Source organism: Schistocerca cancellata, chromosome 7 (assembly GCF_023864275.1).
Source record: "Schistocerca cancellata isolate TAMUIC-IGC-003103 chromosome 7, iqSchCanc2.1, whole genome shotgun sequence".
Lineage (NCBI taxonomy): Eukaryota > Metazoa > Arthropoda > Insecta > Orthoptera > Acrididae > Schistocerca > Schistocerca cancellata.
Window position 1 is genome coordinate 75,193,377 of NC_064632.1, and position 16,505 is coordinate 75,209,881.

Consider the following 16,505-nt stretch of genomic DNA (forward strand, 5'->3'; position numbering starts at 1 on the left):
CTAGCTGTGCACACTCTTACCTCCAAAGCACAGCTGACACATTGCTGCGAAATGTTCTCAATGTTATACTGACATCACATGGCTATGTAAATAACAGCCAAGTGGCCCTCTTAATGCACTATAGGAATCTGATGCAATGCTTCCCAGAATAATACAGGGTGCATCCTCCGTAGCGATCCTAACGAGACAGCACGCCCATTACTTATCAGTCTCATCTCAGAACTCCATAAGTGTCTCAGAAATTTTTAACGGCCTCTTTTGTAGGAGCTTTCGTGATGTACCAGCTGGTCCGCATGGAAATTCCTGTACTAACAGGACCTGTTTACGAAAATAACCTCGAATAGCACCAAATGCTTTCTTCCTGATGATCCAAATGTAGCACTCCCTGTCCATCATGTGTTACCCTTCCTAGAAATCGTTAAGTCCTGCTTTCAATGGACATCCCTGAAATGCAAACGTTCTTCCCACTATATAGAGGCCACTGCACGCCGACACAAAGGATGTCTTGTGAATGAATGGAGCATTTTGATTTGCTCTTACTGAATTTACCCGCCAAATTGCTAATGCTGCCGATGTGGAAGCACTGCCTGCCTTTTTCTTTCTGCACAAGAGTCTTTCAGCACCAAAACTATTTTGTACATATCGCCATATTGTACTGACAGATAACCCTGAAAAGTGGCCTACACATCATCAAATACATCCCACATAATCACCGTGTTGCAGTGCAATATAGACGGAGGAAAGTGCTGACGTAAACATGGTCCATGACCGCAGCCACAAAAAGTACATGTCAGTCAGAGAGAGGCCAGCTGGCTGTGGATGACCCCTTAGCCATGGAGGATCTGAGTAGTAGGAGTTTGAGTGCTGTCAATAATCCCAGCTCGAACACTCATCGTATTGACTCATCTCAAATTTCCACAGAGTATACATGCAACACACGTGGTTCTGAAGGCTACTGAGTGCAAACTGGAAATTATTTCACTATTTACCCGTCCAGGGGGAACCGCAAGCCAAATCAGCATAAGTCGAAAGCTTCCTCAGACTCTCTGATCTGGTGTACAAAGGATGGCATGCTTGCTTGCTGCTACAATTTCTACAGCCATCCCCAGACTCAGAGTGTAACTGCAATCATATATTAGGATTGCTGCCATAGTCTGACAAGGAGCAACGTACAGGATACGTCTCCTCTTTACGACCATAATTCTGGAACGAATCTCTGTATGTACACCGCCCATAATTATCCATGTAAAAAAATTTTTTTTCATTCCCCTTACGGCTATCGATGTGCTTAACCTATAAATCCCTCACGATAGGACACGCAGTAGCGACCACCAGACACTAGTACATATATTACGAAGACGTTGTACAAAGGCTGAGTCAGTTCCCCACGGCACAAAGGCCTCACTGCTTCTGGCCCCGACCTATTTGCTTGCTTTCTACGCACACCTCCACACTCTGGAATTACAAGAACACATGTATTTTTACATGGTTTGCCAGAACAGTGTACCATTTGCGCGATGCTTCTCGATATCTAGCACCGATCGCATGCACAACATAATTCTGAAGATATATACTGGAAATTATTTCTCTACAAACCTAAAGCTTTAACGAGGCGGAGTAGCTATATGCCATTGAGTAATTAGAAACTTACGCTGCCATCTAAGGCCTTTACATGGAAACTAAAAAAAAAAAATAATAATAATAGAGGAAACCGATATTTCCACTCGCGAATAGCGATGTTAGTGATATAACAGATTCCATACCATCCTTATAATTTACAGAGTCAAGAAAGATGTATCTCATGTCTCGAGAACCAGAAAAGGTGACTTCCATCTGTCTTTCACCTGCTAGATGCACTCAACACCCACTACAATCGATGTTCTCTCAGCCCGCCGCGGTGGTCTAGCGGTTCTGGCGCTGCAGTCCGGAACCGCGGGACTGCTACGGTCGCAGGTTCGAATCCTGCCTCGGGCATGGGTGTGTGTGATGTCCTTAGGTTAGTTAGGGTTAAGTAGTTCTAAGTTCTAGGGGACTTATGACCTAAGATGTTGAGTCCCATAGTGCTCAGAGCCATTTGAACCATTTTGATGTTCTCTCAACCAAATAAAGATGGGAAATGTGAAGAAGCAATCAATTAGACAATTTATATGGGAGGGAATAATGGTCCAGAGCAAACACATGTCAATATTGAATGTTCTCAGATTTCCACATGATTACGAAAGCTGTTTAACATACACTAAGTAATAGTTCGCTATTCAGCCGTCTAGAGGACGACACGGTCAAGTCAGCTACATTCCTGCATTCCAACAAGCCTTTCCATTCAGACGGCTCTTGCCGTTAATGGGAAATGTGAAGCATTCCAGCCAAAGTCCACCACCGGCGAGCCGCGCACTCCTAAACAGAATCGTCCTAGGACCCACCCATACCCTACTACTAAGTATAATACTTCGTCAATAGCTGATTGCTGGCGATATGGCATAATACTGACCGTAAAACAACGATGCCTCATAAGTTTTCCTGCGAGTGGTCCCACTTTGTCTTCAAAAGAGAAGTGTAATCGTATTACAAACCACCACATGTTAAAAAATCCGATCTCAACAACTACTGTGTGTTATTGTCAGAAATGGTCCAGGTTCTACAGGCGCACACATGTATCCATGTGAAAAGTCATACTGGCTATATAAATCAAGGCACAGCATGACCTTTGAATGAAGTGGATTTTCCAGACAAATACCGTGACACTGACTATAGATGGTGATCGCCGGAGTGTATAGTATCGGATCAACAGGGTGGTTAGCCGTCGCTGATGGTACAACCTCGTAATAAAATTACCGAATTTTGAAAGTGATTCGGCTAAAGAACTCCCTCACGCCATCGCTGCTCGATATTTATCCAGTATTTGTAACGCATTCCGTCTCGATGCCATGTCAGAGGTTTATTGATATATCGACTGGGTTATAGGCGATAGTTGATTAAGAAGGATCACAAACAGTGGATGGTGTGCTGATTGATGTCGTAAGAAATGTACACTAGTTTCTCATATCTCTAGTGTAACGCTGTCCGCTAGAAATGCTGTCTGGGATTTGGAAACAAGTCTCTCCAGTCAGCCACATACCTGTATTGGATCCTATGGAGAAGTCCTTTAATGATTACAACCACTAGTAAATCATATTTCTGGAACTCTCATATCTCGAAATGAGTCACCTTTCTCAAACCTATCTGCTATAGTAAAATTCCAACATCGTTTTAAGTAGTCCCTCAGCATCTTGGAACTGCTGCAATTTCTGCAGCTTTATGCACGTTATCATTCCAATTTAAGTCGGAACTGAGTAGAAATCGGAGAAAGCTATATCTGTCACCTTCTGCATCCCATGTAGAAACGGGCTAAGCTGAGTTAGTGTTGTAGGACTGTGTTTTGACCATTAGATGATAACGGGAACATACTGTCATAGCTCAGTCAACTATGCACGATGTGTAAGGTCTGCCAAATGAAGCACGCTCCTGCAACACGAAGTAGTATAAAAGACAGTACGGGAACTGGGAGAAGGAGGAAGATTTTACTACTGCATTGTGGTGCGTGTCCCCAAAATACATACAACTACTGCTGTCTGAAGCGATCCACATCCCTCATGGCCCATTCTTGTCTATCACCCCAACAGGCTATCTCCGTTATAACGGACCATCCAACAGAGAAAACTTACGAACTATAATAGCTCCACTAAACTTCATTCGGTGGAGAAGTTGATAAGATTTTTATTGAATCCCTCTCTACCCATATATCTAAAATAAATATCATCTGCTTGTCAGCATAGAGCACATGTGGCGATCCTATTAAATATAAAGCTGTTGATCCATTGCATTGGACTAGTGTAAAGGTGCCTCGCTTGTACTGTAAGAAAACGCCATATCCCACAAATTGTACTATAAGTCAAAGAGACTCTCCCGGTGACCCCTGTGTAATTTGTTTGAAACATTGTTTTATCCTGCTGTAACACGCTTTGTGCACTGTCATACATTTAGTTTTTTTCTGCCATGACTTCAAGGTCTGTGTCAGGTTCTAAACTGACATTAACGCTTTCTGATCCATTGTTTCTCACAGAAAACTAGACGTCACACGGTGTAAGTCATGTTGTCACTGCTGCTACCATAACACTACACACCTACTCTATGATTTTAAATAAAAGGCTGACGACCACTGCATTTAAACTCATCTGTCATAGTGACTGAATAGCTGATCGCTCTGTGTTCCATTTCAACTGATTCCTCATATTGCAGTCACGTACGCAATCACTGTTTTAGTGCTAGCCATCCCCAGAATGTGTTGCCTCTCCACCAAAACTCTTTCTCCAACTCAAACAATCGATGTCAGTCAGTCATTATGTAGTAACCAACAGCTTACCAGTGGACGGATGGGATGAAAAAGACACTGTCGATGTACTGAAGTAATTAGCATCACAGTTGATAGTGTGAACAATTTTAGCAACTTTGCAGTAATTTCAACACTGACCAATGACACGACAGCATGTTTCCCAATTTCAGTATCATAGCTAAACCGTCCCTTCTCTCGTTTGGTAGTATCACTGCCAAAGTAGATACATGACTGTGCAGTACGCCCATTCATTGTTAACTCTCGAACACATACATAATCAAAGTATACCACACAGCTCTACATATTTCTGGCACCTCGAGCATAGTGTTTAATTTACTATCTATCTCTAAGTGGATGGGAGTCACAGAGGATTCTCGCAGTATTAGGATAAAATTAGAGACTAAAAGACCCCCTCGCACTGTCTTTGACCAACTCACCCAGCAGCACCATTACCTATCAAATCTGCAGCCGACCAGAAGTACAGCGCTCCATTCCACATCTCTTGAATGAATGGAACTTGCCGACTCCTCGCCCATCCAAGTGCACAAGATTTCTCCAGATGTGCCCATTTCCAGGAGGTTAGTACTCCTTATGGGTGTATAGTAACAGATTTGAAAGTGATGTGATGTAATAGCAAACGGTTAAGGAGAACAAGAAACCGCTGATTTTTATGCATGATGGAGCTCCAACAGATGGAGTATGATGCATTTTACATAAATCAACTACGATAACAATTTTAAAGTATGTTCTAGTGTCTGGGACCAGTACTGGGAGGGTATTGGTAAGAGAGAGCATAAACACATATACTCGTATGGCTACACGGATCTGCACTTAAAAATGGCTTTAATGTTAGACCACTTGAGTTTCCGACCTATCAGTTATGAGGAATGCAGCGCTATCAATATTCCAATGTGAGAAATATATTTCCAGCGCATGACATTCATCTTTCTTGCAGGTTTCTCTATGATAAACTACGGTAACAAACTGTGAAATGAGAAAGAACTACTTCCTTAGAACAGTGCCTCTGTGTAATACATGCGCAATATGGCTTTCAGAAATTATACTATGCCCACATCAGTCCTATATAAAATGATCGTTAGTAATGAAGAATAACTGTTACAAGGAAACAGACAAACGCATAGCAGCAGTGTTTGACATGTGAAACAACAAGTCATGTTACCACTAACTGTGTACACAGCACATCTGTGAAGCAGATGAATACATGGGGACTGCAGTGTCTCACAAGCACCTATCGCTAACTCAGTCATGAAACTGAAGTATCGATTTTACACCCAAGATACGACAGGGGAATGGAGTACATCGAATAACTCTTCGTTTGTTTAGAGGAATGTGTCACAGTTCACCACACTTGAGATGGAACTCCTCTGATGCCAAGATGTTTACTGTTAACGACCGCAAGCAGACACTGCTCTAGGAGCCACACAGAAAACACGGTTATATACAAGTCTAACACTGGCTATTTCACACAACTGATGCATCCTGACAGAACATCAGGAAAAAATGAATACATGACCTGCAGCAGCTTCTCCCTCTCTCTCTCTCTAGAATGCATCACCAGTTTCCGCTGACCACTCCATCCACTCTACATCATCCTTTAATGTTGCAAGTAAGTTTAGAGACAGATGGCTCTCTGTCTTCCTGAAAAGTGTCAAATACAGTAGTCAACCCACATGTATCACCGTTACCTCAATAGACATATAGTAGAATGCTGCCTTGACGGAAATAAAGAGACTGATTCCCTTTCTTCCATGTCGACATTTCCTCGGATTCATATTACTGTCACATATGTATTCCCATGTACAAACTGTTCTGCGCCAACCAGAAGATATGCTAGTACTTCCTCAATTTCCCCACATTTCGGTGTATATTCCCTCAATTTATACATATTTTTGACAATTCAATTGATTTCTTTATGTCAGTTTTAACCATGCAAACTTCAAATAACCTCTCTTTCCGTTTTCTAAAATTTCTTGTAAATTTAGTACAGCTGCCAACACTTAGCGCAGATGCACTGATCAAGAGGCATAGTATAGCACTGTATTTCCAGTCACCTCCACCCCAAATATTCCACATTTGCAGAGCATCTGCTCCGTTTTCTGTATGTCTGTGTGTGTGCATGTGTGATGCACGTCTGCCAGGACCAGGTCCTTCCACTGGTGGACCCAACTCCAAACACGAATTCCATAAATTGTTTTAAAAAACAATATTCCATTCACAGAATCGATTTCCAGACAAATTCCTTTACTAAATAAATATACTCTATTCTACATACTGCCATAAATAACTAAACAGTATTCTATACATTGTCAACTGAGACTTCGTACCGCCAATTTCTGGGAGAGAGGTGGGAGGGGAGCGGGTTGACCAGAGGGGGAGAGACTAATTAATTGATCAATTGAATTAAGTAGTCAATCAAACTCATAAGGGTGAGAGGGGCTATTCCAATAACTCAGACCTGAATGTGCACCTGTAGCAGCGAGAGAGAGCAGGAGGGTTGGAGGTTTCCTGAGGTGGGAGGGGTGTGGGAGGGGATGGTAAACAGGTCAATCTAAAGGAATGATCCTTTTAGCTGAACGATAGGTTAAGTACCTGTCAGTCAAAGGAGAACAATAGGTTAAGTACCATTCAAACAAAGAAGAACAAAAGTACACATCAAACAAAGGGGAACAATATATTTGCCTCTAGGTGCATACATGTCTCTGATGTAGGCAACCTGCAGTAACAAATTGCACCACAAACCTCTTTGGTCCACTACAATTGTTTAATTGTTTCTTGTTCAGTTGTCTCCAAAGGGTGCTGCAGAACTTACTAGGTGTTTATTGTGTATTTTTATTTTTTCTTCATATACCATATATATATATATATATATATATATATATATATATATATATATATATATATATATATATATATATATATATATGTGTGTGTGTGTGTGTGTGTGTGTGTGTGTGTGAGTGAACTCTGAAATTCTGTACTGTTTCTGCGAATTGAAATCTTAAGGTGACTTCTAGTAAGTCTGCCAGAGTCAACACTCAGCCAGTCACCCAGATACAACAACCGCCAGACACCATAGCTATGGCCCTTGTACACCTTGGAACCAGAGCCCAGTGGACGCCACTGAGCTCTACCCCACGCTCTATGGTACGTCCGAACTGAAACTGGATCAATCGTGGTCTTAAGGCACAATATTAGGCTGGAGTAAGAGCAAATACCTACTGATGTAATGGCGTTCTTCGAAAACGGTTATGACCAAAAATACAGTCCACAAAATACAGGACGGTAATACTTAACGGAGAATGTGCGATTTTCCAAGCAAAGGAATGATATCTAGGAAACACGTCCGTTCCAGGTGTGAATGGTCTACGCTGGGGATTGTGGGTGTCATGTAATAAGAGAATAGTTGCAAAATAATCTGATTGGCTAGACAAAGAACATGATCTGCCCCAGCTGATCCATAGTAACGCCCAGAGAAACTATTTTGCAGAATGGCAGAAGAGGGATTGTCCTAGTGTATGGAACATGGCGTCAAGAGATGTAGTGAAATAAGCGAGTACTCTTCTGCGAATTTTTGAGAATCTTTTGAAAGCGCTGGTAATGCAGGTATTAGTCGGAAAGTGTCTATATCATCTCTTTGACCTATTTTGCGACGTAGTTCCACTAACGAGTATTTCAGTCTGTCACAAAACTGACCGCATTGAAAGATATGTTGTGCAAGCAAATAATTGAGGAACTGGTATCTTTATAATCCTAGGAATATCCATCCTTAATACTCGTCTCAAAATCGCTAGATATTATTTCATTGTATAAAAGGGGAATTAGCAACGTTAGATATGAGGCGTCTAGCATCAAAACTGACCAAGTCACTGAGCGAATTTTTTTTTATATCTATAAAAAACCTCTAGAGACAAAACAATGATGGCCACAAACATTTTTCTTTCAAAATTACGTCCTTAATGGTTCTAAAGTTTTATGAAATCGGATTCACAACTATCCCGCTTTTTGTTAAATTAAGTTTTAACTGGGCCATTTCTATTTCAATTTTGTATAAATTTACGATTTGTTATAGAACATGATCCCTTACAAAGTACAAAATCTTGTGAAAATTGCAATTGAATGGAAAGCAGTGACACTGTAATTACCTTTCTTTACAGCAATAACAAACGCATTCAACTTTAATAGAATAATAACCAATCAAGAAGAACATCAGAATACTTAGGAGAACACAAAACAGGATTCCTGTCACTAAATCTTTGTATTTCGCTTAGATCTTGAAGACAATATAAAGGAAATTATCTTCAAGCTGTCAAGGATGTTAATAGAATCGTTATTATGATAGACACTATTCACACATACTGTTCAACACTGTTGTTTTAAGTTTTCAGTCTGCTCTCATTTTTATTACAATATCAGGAATTTCATGTAAACCACTAATGCAGGCTTCGGGGATTGTGTTGGAACCCTCATCACCAGTGCAAGCTGTTTCACTGGTCATAGTGTTAATGTTTTGTATAACTGCAATGACGGAAGATCTTACCACTTCTCCGGCTGGTGTGGGCGTGCGGTTCTAGGCGCTTCTGTCTGGAACCGCGTGACCGCTATGGTCGCAGGTTCGAATCCTGCCTCGGGTATGGGTGAATTTGATGTCCTTAGGTTAGTTAGGTTTAAGTAGTTCGAAGTTCTAGGTGACTGATGACCACAGATATTAAGTCAAATAGTGCTCAGAGCCATTTTCTTCCCACTTCGGATCAAATTATTTCGGCAGGAGGTTTTTTGTGTCTATCATTTTAGATACAGAAAGAATAATGCCTATCATTACTGTGTGAGGAACAATATATACGTTACACTACACAATATGGACAAAATACTAGCATACAGGAAACAGGACTGCTTTAGTATTAAATACGGTTAGAAGCCCGCGATTTTGGAAATCAGTGCAATAACGTAGTGTTACCATCGTACAAATGAAATAATATGAATTCAAAGAATGTAAATTATAAGGAACTATCTTGCCTACTAGTATCACATTGTTGTGGAATCTAGCAACAGAAGACTCCTGACAAAAACGCAGCGACAGAAGATTGTTGCTCGTTCGTTCTCATGGCCAGTTATTAATTCACTTCCGGCATGACTTCGCTCACTCTGTTGCACGACCAAGAATTCAATGCACTGTATCACGAAGCTGCTTTGGTTGCAGATTCTTTTTTCACGTGATAGTGATGTACTTCTGATTCACATTGATAACTTCAACTCATTTTCATTCATTTAGTGACATTTTGATACTAGGCACCTCAGGTATTGTGAGAACTCACAAATACAGAGGGTGTGGTAAAATATAAGGGCTCTTTCCCGATGTTAATGAATGGATAGAGCTTAACGTTCTCAGCTTGTAAGGTAATACGGTATTGATCCCACGGGTAGTTCCAGTCAATGGGAGTAGAGTGTCGGACGTTAATCGCATGTGCTGTTAACACAATGACTGCCGACCAGTGTAATCGAAATGCATCCGAATCTTTTGCAAGTGCCTCCCACACAGTTCTGTGTAGAAGCTTTTAAAGTGCTCCAGTGTGATGTCAACGGCTAGGACGGTAATTTTTCGTGCGACACTGTTGGAAGATACTGGTTAGATTTTACATTTAATTGGGACAGAAAATATGGGTAATACAGTCAGACCTACATGTGGAAATAAAACGTTTCCTATTAATAAAGGAGAAATGTGTATTAAGTGAAGCATTATATGGTCAGTAACTGACGTATTGAGGTATTTTTGAAGTAGTGCCTACTGCAGTGATTTTCCTGACAAACATGACTAGTAAAAAGATTCTGTGCAGAGATTTTTGGACACAGCTGTTACTGGACAGTTTTCATCAAATTATCTAGCTACGAATAAGCAGATAATTTTAAATCACTTTCTAAACTCCAGGTAAAAGTAATTTTCGACCCACATCAAGGCAGTCAACCTGTAAAGGGAGATAAGCTGCGTTTCAGCATGCCGCCAGACAATCATCGTCATGCCATAGGCACTTCACAATGACATACGAGGTGGTCCCGGCATTTCTCTTTGATCATTGTGGGGGGCTCATTCCGGTTACCTGTCAGCGAACGTGCAAACTGATGAATATTTAAGACCCGCGTTGAAGGCGCCAGATGAATCATGTCATGGTGTGTGGAGAGCTTGTATTACCTAACATCTTCCGCAAGCAGAGAAGTTCATCTCGAACCGTTTTCTTTCTATTACTTTTGCCGTTTTGTCGCTGTGATTTGAGAGGTTGGAAAAGACCTTATGAAACAGTTTTCTGTTCCTGTGTAAAGCCAATACTTTATTATTCATATTTTATATTGACAACCATCTTCCAATTACAGGCTTTTGAAATTACTTTCTGCCGGCCGCGGTGGTCTAGCGGTTCTACGCGCTCAGTCCGGAACCGTGCGCCCGCTACGGTCGCAGGTTCGAATCCTGCCTCGGGCATGGATGTGTGTGATCTCCTTAGGTTAGTTAGGTCTAAGTAGTTCTAAGTTCCAGGGGACTAATGACCACAGATGTTGAGTCCCATAGTGCTCAGAGCCATTTGAACCAATTACTTTCTATTGCCTCTCAAAATGTACGATGCCAATACTGTTCATACAACATAAGCTCTGTGCTCTCTGACGTATTAGGTCATGATTTTTTCTTGACTCTCAACTGTGTACTTAAGCTGTATCAGTCTAGATATGTGAACAAATAAAAGTAAAATTATGTAAAATTGCAATGAAAACGTTCTACTCAACGTCCCTTTTCTGCAAAGGAATAATATTTACAGACGTTAAGACGAGTATCAAAGACGGAAATTTGTAGAAGGATATTAGAGATAATAGTTCTCTACTGATTCCTGTGAACAATGTATACAATGAAGAAGTATACATCGAACATATCGAAAAAGAGTAGTATCAGTGTGCCAACTCCAGCGCACAGTGTCAAAAAGTTTTGTTTGCGAATACGACGTCACATGCCATACCATCTTATCAACGAATTCATTATCATAACAAGGATCCTTCTCATTGTCTTCAGAATCACGTGACACGCTCTGCACTCTTTGAATGATGTCATCATGCCGCTCGCCCTCCCCCTTCCCACCCTCCCACTAAAGCTAATCACCAGCAGTCATTAAAATGAAGCATATGATCACAGTACAGTATTTTAGTGGACATTAAACTGAAGCAGACAACATACTATAAAGATCAGATCACAAATATTCAAATGAATTGAGTATATTGATCTCAAGTTCGAAAATCCGTAGGACAATAGACTGTCGCTGATCCAGCCTCAGTAGTCTGGCCTCTCGGTATTCCGACGCACATCCAAAAACACGTTCACAATGAATTATTGTGCGCAACAATGCTTAGTTAAACAATGCTCTATATACTGTATTTGAAACTGTAGCTTTGTTTACAGTTCGGAATCATGTCTTCTAAGAGGAAACACGTTACGCTAGACCTGAAGCAGAAACTCAAAATTTTATATAAGTTAAATCGATGTTCTTCGCAGAAAGCCATTGCTGCTGAGTTCAGTGTTGGACCAGAAACTATTTATGACATCAAAAAGAAAGAAGATGTTATTCGATAGTACTCACCACAAATGGATAGTGAGTTGGGACAACGAAAGGTTATGCGGAAGAGTGAGAATTAAGAACTGAACGTAGCTGTTTATAGATGGTTCGCACAACAACGCCGTGAAGGAATTCCCTTTAGTGGCCCGATCATAAAGGAAAAAGCAGCTGCATTTAACAAACAACTTAGCGGTAGTAAATTGTTTTCAGTGAGCGAAGGTTGGCTATCAAACTGGAAAAAACGACATGGCATTCGCCAGCTGACGATCACCGGCGAAAGTCACTCAGCTAACGATAAGGATGCTGCTGAGTTTGTAAGCAAGAAACGGAAGCAGATTTAACTGCTGATGCCTTGTGTAATGCTTACTAAACAGGACTCTTTCACAATATGCTTCCTTCAAAACCATAGGCTGCCAATAACGAGAAGGAAGCTTGTGGTTACAGGCAACAGAAACAGCGCTTAACATCAATGGCACGTTGTAATGCAAATGGGAGTCATAAACTACCACCTATGGTGATTGGACAATCCCAGCATCCACGTTGTTTCCACCACACCGACATAAATACTCTACCAGTGCAGTATTGCGCTCAGAAGAAAGCGTGGCTGGACAGACAAATATTCTCTCGGTGGTTGCATGAAACGTTTATACCAGCAGTAAGAAAAGAGTTAAAGAAGAAAAAGTTTCCACTGAAGGTATCCCTATAATTGAAATGCTCCCAGACATCCTTTAGATGTTTCTCTAAAGTCCGATGGTATACATTCTCTCTTTCTCCCACACAATGTGACAGCCCTAATTCAGCCCATTTACCAGAGAATTTTGGAATCAATTAAACGTCATTATCGACGTTAAGTTCTCGTCTCCTTGCTGAACGAAAGTGAAAACGACTATGTCTAGTCTATGCGGAAGGCATGGAGAGTAATTAGCATGCGTGATATTGTTTTCCAAGCAGCCGAAGCATGGGATAAAGTGGAGAGCTGGAAAAAATTGTGGTCATCTATTGATGCCGAGCTGGATCTAGTAGTGAGTGACAGCGATGAGCCAGTCATTTCGGGATTATCAATTACTTTCACATGTTCCACAACCTTCCAGAGGGTGAAGAAATTGATTATGAAGATGGTACTATGTGACTGAATGATGAAAACCGTGATACGGACCAAACTTTAACAGACGGAGTAATGGTCAAAAGCGTGCAAGAAAAGTAATGATGAAAGTGATGAAGAAGAGGACACAGGAGGAGAGAGCATGAAGATATCTCACACTGCTAGTGCTGAAGCAGCCGAGGTCTTCCTGGAGTGCATCATGCAACGACCAGATACATGCAGTACCGATTTAATGCTTGTTACTCGGTTGCGTGATAAACCATGTCACCGTTGCATACCGTCAATGTGACCGTTAAAAATTAGGAACATGTTTCATAGTGAGTGATACGACTGATAATTATGTACAGTATATTGTACAACCAATGACTAAGTTTTCTGTTAAAATTACTGTATGTTTGAAATTAATAAAGTATGTCCTCTGTGTTTCAAAAGTTATATTCTTGGGTTTAATAAAGTACAGTACACTATTCCCCTCTGTTTTCAAAGTAAATAGAAAAGAAAATAAATGAATAAAATAAATTTCAGGCACTCAATAACCCGGTACTTCCGCTAATCCGGCACCCATATGTGCCAGGAATGGCCGGATTAAGGGGACTCTAGTGTATTACCGATAAGAAACTATGTAATGTTTGCTTGAATTGCACGAAAATTGTACCATATGCAAAGATATTTCCAAGTGAACTGAATAAAATGGCGTCATGTTCAAAGGTATTTGTCGATAGCCTTTATTTTCATCTATTTTGTACAAACGAAATAGGTGAAGCGCCTAGAACCGCTACGCCACAGCGGCCGGATGTACACACACACACACACACACACACACACACACACACACACACACATACCTCTGATAAACATATTATGCATAATGTAATTGGAATGCTGAAGAGAGAGGGAAAGAGAGAGAGAGGGAAAGAGAGGTGGAGAGAGGGAGAGAGGGGGGAGGGAGGGGTAGAGAGTGGGCGGGAGGGAAAGAGAAGGAGGGAGATAGAATTCGTTACATAAGTTGCTTGATGTTTATTAGCACGTCCAGATGTCTGTTGACAGGTGGTGCTTGACAACTAATCTAACATTATGTCAAATTAAAACTCTTTCTCTGTAACGATTACTTGAATGAAACACCAACAAAATAATGTATTTCAGATGGATAATAACCAACCAAAATACTATAAAACTGAATTTATTGCTCTTTTAAATTTCCAATAATAAATAACTTACTAGTTAAATTTAAAGTTTTTCTTCATTAAATTTATTTATTCTTTTACATTTTCACAGATACACTAAAATCACAGTTATCTTTGTCTTCATACAAAAATCGTTTGTTAAACTGTTCAAATACAACGCACTTAACTTTGTCTTGCAACGTAAATCGCTTGTCACAATATGGAAACGTATAAATATACTATATATTCTTGTTCCTCTTCTACACTTTTCAGAGTATCATCTATTGTAAACACTAGATAGTTATAACATCTCCAGTAGCTATTCAAGTTGTAACATATGTCTGCCGTCATCAAATAAAACTGATACTGGACTGCATTTCTTTCGTGAACGCATTTCCCAACACACTGTAGTTTTAGGTGAGTTAATATAATCAGCTAAAGCTACTTTTTGTACAGGAGGAAAACCACGGTTCTTTCCCAAGCTCAGGTCGAAACCATTCCCACTATTTAATCTGATTTGCAATGTGCTAAAAGATATTTCAAAATTTTCAGCAGCCTTTCTGATGGAAAAATCGTCACCAACAGCTTATTTCCTTTTTGCAAAACTTCTCAGTCCATTTGTCTTTATTTGTTTTCCTTATATATTTTCTAACGATGAAAGATAAAGAATATACGAAAATGGTTAACGTTGTTCCATTAACGGTTAGTTTACAACTATGCAGTACAAATAAGGGCTTATCCTAATGCCCTTTAATCATTAGTACATAGTAGTATAGTGAAAAAGCTATTAGTCGAAATATCTGTATTCTACAAGATCCATTATCTAACAAAATGCCAGATTCTTTTCCCAGTGTACAGGATGAAATCATCTGCCTTCGAATGGAGTATTTTCCAGAATTTTATACGTCAGTGAAGGTCGGTTTGTTACTGTTTAACTATTACATAAAAGGCTATTTTTTAATATCTTTCTGCAATGTGCAGAGCAACATGTTACCCTTTTGCTATAACATAGGGCAACTTCTTACATTTTACTCAGTGTGGAGGATAAAGAGTAACCATACTGCTGAAATATGGACGAACTTGTTATAGTTTTGCCTTAACACAGAGGGCAAGTCGTTATAGTTTCTCTGTAGCAGGGGGCAATTAATTACAATCTGCTGTAACATGGAGGGAAATTGTTGGAATTTTGCTGTACCGCATGCTAATTTATTACAGATTTCGTTTAATGTGGACAGATGTTTGTTGACCTGAAGTATCGACACATTCGTATGTAATCTGGAACTGATAACTGCATGTCAAAGGAGGTGAGCCTTAGAGTAAAATATTTGGGGAGATGTTTTTTTTTTTTTTTTTTTTTTTTTTGCCAGGAGAGAAGCAGTAACTGCAATGGCTACGTTAGTGGATCTCATTGACTTCGAACATGGACTAGTTGTTGGCTGTCACCTGAGTAGTCAATTCATCATAGACATTTCAACACTTCTAATGCTGCCCAAGTCAGCTGTTGGCGATGTGGAAACATGAAGAAACCACTTCACATAAAAGAGGACGGTAAAGACCCATGTACTAATGGACAGGTTGGAGGTGGAAGACTCACATGAAATCAGCAGGAGGAATCATTACAAAGTTCCAAAGTCGATTGTGAATGTATGGTTCCGGTTAGCCTGGACAATTTTGGTATGGTTAATGCGGGTCTAGGAAGGTGCTTAATGATTACTAAGTTCTCTATTTTGGATAAAGAGGATATAGATGGATTGTGTGCTGACCATAGCAACGAACATACCGTCAATGACTCTACATTACAACACAAAGTGGGTCCTCTGCTGTGCAGTGACCAGTGAACTATAAAAGCACTACTGTCACAATTTATGCACAGTGTCTATTAGCCATGATCCTTGTTACTGAGTACCACATACAGACAGAGAATACTCTTTAGGTTTGTAGGAAACTATACCGCGTACCAAAATAATTGCTGGCACTCATGGTAGATTTCATCGACCGACAGCTGTTAGAAGGCATCATAGACCACAGGGATCGTACCTGGAGGCAACCTCGTCCTGTAAAAATTTAAGGATGGCATCACGAAATATCGCTTTTTTTGCGGCTATAGATACTTGAATTCTAGAAACGCAGCCGACACCCACCTGCTACTTAGTATCTTGGAAACGCTTAATTAGTTAGGGAGATGAAAATACTACTTCGTAAACGATTTGTGTGATGGTTACCACCAAATGGAACTAATGCAGGAGGACAAAGCTATGACAGTT